General features: G+C 35.2%; 1 long non-coding RNA gene across 1 annotated transcript; it reads left to right on the forward strand.

Moving 5' to 3' along the window:
* Positions 1 to 2,489: 2,489 nt before the first annotated feature.
* LOC110881706 lies at positions 2,490 to 2,910 on the forward strand. The gene is made up of 2 exons (XR_002559864.2): positions 2,490 to 2,562; positions 2,641 to 2,910. It is a non-coding gene; the product is annotated as an uncharacterized LOC110881706 (long non-coding RNA).
* The last annotated feature ends 224 nt before the right edge of the window (positions 2,911 to 3,134 follow it).

Consider the following 3,134-nt stretch of genomic DNA (forward strand, 5'->3'; position numbering starts at 1 on the left):
TGGGATTGCGGTGTTAAAATACGCACCCAAAGGTGAGTGTCACTAAACCCCTCCTTTTACTGCTTTATATATATTTTGGGGGTAGAGCACGCCAATAAAAGGGTTTAATAATGTTTTTGAAATAAAACATACCTTTTGATATAAATTATATATGTATTTTGGGATGAAATGGTTTTGAAGAATAAACATGTTTCGGGTAGAAACGGGATTATGCACGGTGGTTGGGGGAAAAACGACCGTGGAGTTGGTACGAATATTGCTTGGTCTCAAGAGAGTAAGTATCAGCATAGGCTTACATTTCGTCGGGGATTTCAGGGGATTCGTACAACATTGTGTATTAAATTGTCATATTAGTAGGATATATAAATATATATATATATATATATATATATATATATATATATATATATATATATATTGTACGTGAGGCAGACATCATATTGTTCTTGGAGAGAAAGAACCCTGCGCCCATGATGTCGTTTAATTAGTTTAAGTATTGCACGTGAGGAATTGTTGGTAGATCTATCGGGTTGACAACCCCGTCATGACCGGTCGCCCCGTGTCAATGTCAAACGACGAATTAATATTCTGTTCATTGTCTAGCTTTGATTATCCCTGCATGGTTAATATATAGTTCGTATCGTCTAGCTAACATACGAGTCTGAAAGTTGACACAATAATTTAATATACAAAACCTGGGCAGTATTACTATTGTCGGAGTAATGACCCAATGGAAGGCCCATGGATTTTATCAAAGGAGTAAAATGGACTATCTAAAAATTTCCTGAATTGTTTTTAAATAAACACCTAATTAGAAAGTTTTCCTTTAAATAAAATCTGTTAGAAACAAATAAGTGAACTCACCTTCCTTTGTGTTGACACTTGATTTTAACGTGTTCTACAGGTACTCGAACTCGACTTCGGGAAATCATGGCGTATCTTGTGGTGAATGATGCATGTTGTTTCTTTTAAATATGTTGGACATCTTGTAAACTTTCTGGGACTTTTGTAATAAGATCCGCGAGGATCAAAGACATCTTAACTATGTAATTGTGTCGTGACTTAAAACGTAATGTTTAACAACTTATGTTTAAAATAAACTAATATGTCTAACAATAAAATGCATCGCTCGACAAGCTATAAATGGGCAACAACTTCCGTCTCCACTACGTTAAATAATCCGCTGCGACGTTTTTGGGGTGTGACAATTCAAAAGTTAATAACACGGCAGTTCATGTTGCATCTCAGTATGGTCAGACATCCTTCTTGAATTAGATTAAAATTTGGTGCGCTCTGATTAAAATGCAGAAAATATGCTACGCAGGGGATGTGAGACATCCATAATTATGGTTTCAAATCTATTTCCTGAGTTATCTACAGTTGTAGCACACTAAATATTTAATTTTTTTATTGAGTTGGTATATTGGGATTAAATACTGAACTGGTGGAATTGCAGCAAGTACAGGTTATGCTACAAGCTGTCTCGATCTCTTTGGAGGCGGATAGGTGGCTTTGGGAGGTATGAAAAACAGAATTGATAAATTTAGGGAAAATGTGGTTGAAAGATGATAACCCAATAGTTGAGGATCTCATTCTACAACTTCGATTAATTCAGGGGTGTTTTCAAATAATGCTTCCTAGATGTTTGAAGACCGACAAATGTCCAAAGAAGCAGCACTGTGGACATTTTTCGTTCTTTGTCGGTTTTCAAACATCTAGGAACCATTATTTGAGAACACCCCTGCATTTATCGGAGCTGTAGAATGAGATCCTCTACTGTTGGGTTATCATCTTTCAAACCCATTTTCCCTAAATTTATCGATTTTGTTTTTCATGCAGGGATATAATCTGGTTTTTAGTATTTGATTTGGCCGATGACCCATGTTCAAGGATGCCTTATGTTTCAGACTATACGAAGATTGCCTCTTGGTTATCATAAGGTTAAATTTTAAATTAATATGGTCCCATTCGTTAATAAGCTTATAATTATACTTAAGCAACTATGAAGAGCCAATATCTAATCATCAATGCACCCAATGACAGCAAACCATAAACAAAGCAAGAAGATTGGAGGCATTATGTTCTTTGTATGTTTTGTTGGATTTGTTAGCCAATGGAATCATGTTACCCTAACGTCGACATCAGATCATCCGGAAACCATCATTGAGCCATCACATTCTTTCCGTTTACATCTCAGGTAACGGTTTTCCTTAATTCATCTCGAAACTTAGGTTGTTATGGATGATTTTTGATGTGGTGTTGAAACTTACGGGATAGTAATTGTCAATTTCATGCAGGTTTGGTATTGAGACCAAGAAATTCAGTGCGACTTGTAGTTACGGTTTAAGGTCAGTCAATTATCGGCTTGAAACAGAGACAGGTGACCTTTATTTTTGAATGTATTGTAGCTTCACTTAAGACTTATGCCTGATGTTGTTGTCATGGTAGGAGAGAGCGATTGGATTTGTTGTCTAAAATGGGTTTTTATTAGACCAGGTTCAAGTTCAGCTGTTTGGTGATCATGGTCATACATGCCCTCAATGTGGTCAGATCAATGTCAAGGTCAATCAACATTCAAAAACATTGTTTAGTGGTTATAGTTTTCGGGAAGTTAACGATATTTGTTTTGTGGCTGGTCAGGTTGGGAACAACAATCACATATTTTGCTGGGCTTGTCAAAGCCACTACTGTTACTTGTGCAGAAAGATTGTTAGGCGCAGCTTACAACACTTTGGTCCAAAGGGTTGCAAACAACCCACCGTCGGATAGCGATAAAGAAGTTACACCGATTCATTCTTTTGTTTTCTAGATTTTGTGTTGTTTGTTATTCGTTAATTGTTAATCTAGCTTTGATACTCCGAGGTGAAAGTGCGAAACAAGGGTCGAGTGAATGTTTGTTACATTACATTACATTAGTACTGTTGGATCACATGATTTATTATAATATTTGATTAATTTCCTATTTATTACTAGATAACCAAATTAAAGAAAACCAATCATATTATCAATTACTATTAATTTCCTATTGATCACTATTAATTTCCTATTAATTTAGACAACATATTATCAATTACTTAGCTTATTTCTATATTAAACCTGAACTAATAATTTTTTTCTAAGATAGTAATGAAATT

Source organism: Helianthus annuus, chromosome 10 (assembly GCF_002127325.2).
Source record: "Helianthus annuus cultivar XRQ/B chromosome 10, HanXRQr2.0-SUNRISE, whole genome shotgun sequence".
In the NCBI taxonomy this organism is placed as follows: Eukaryota; Viridiplantae; Streptophyta; class Magnoliopsida; order Asterales; family Asteraceae; genus Helianthus; species Helianthus annuus.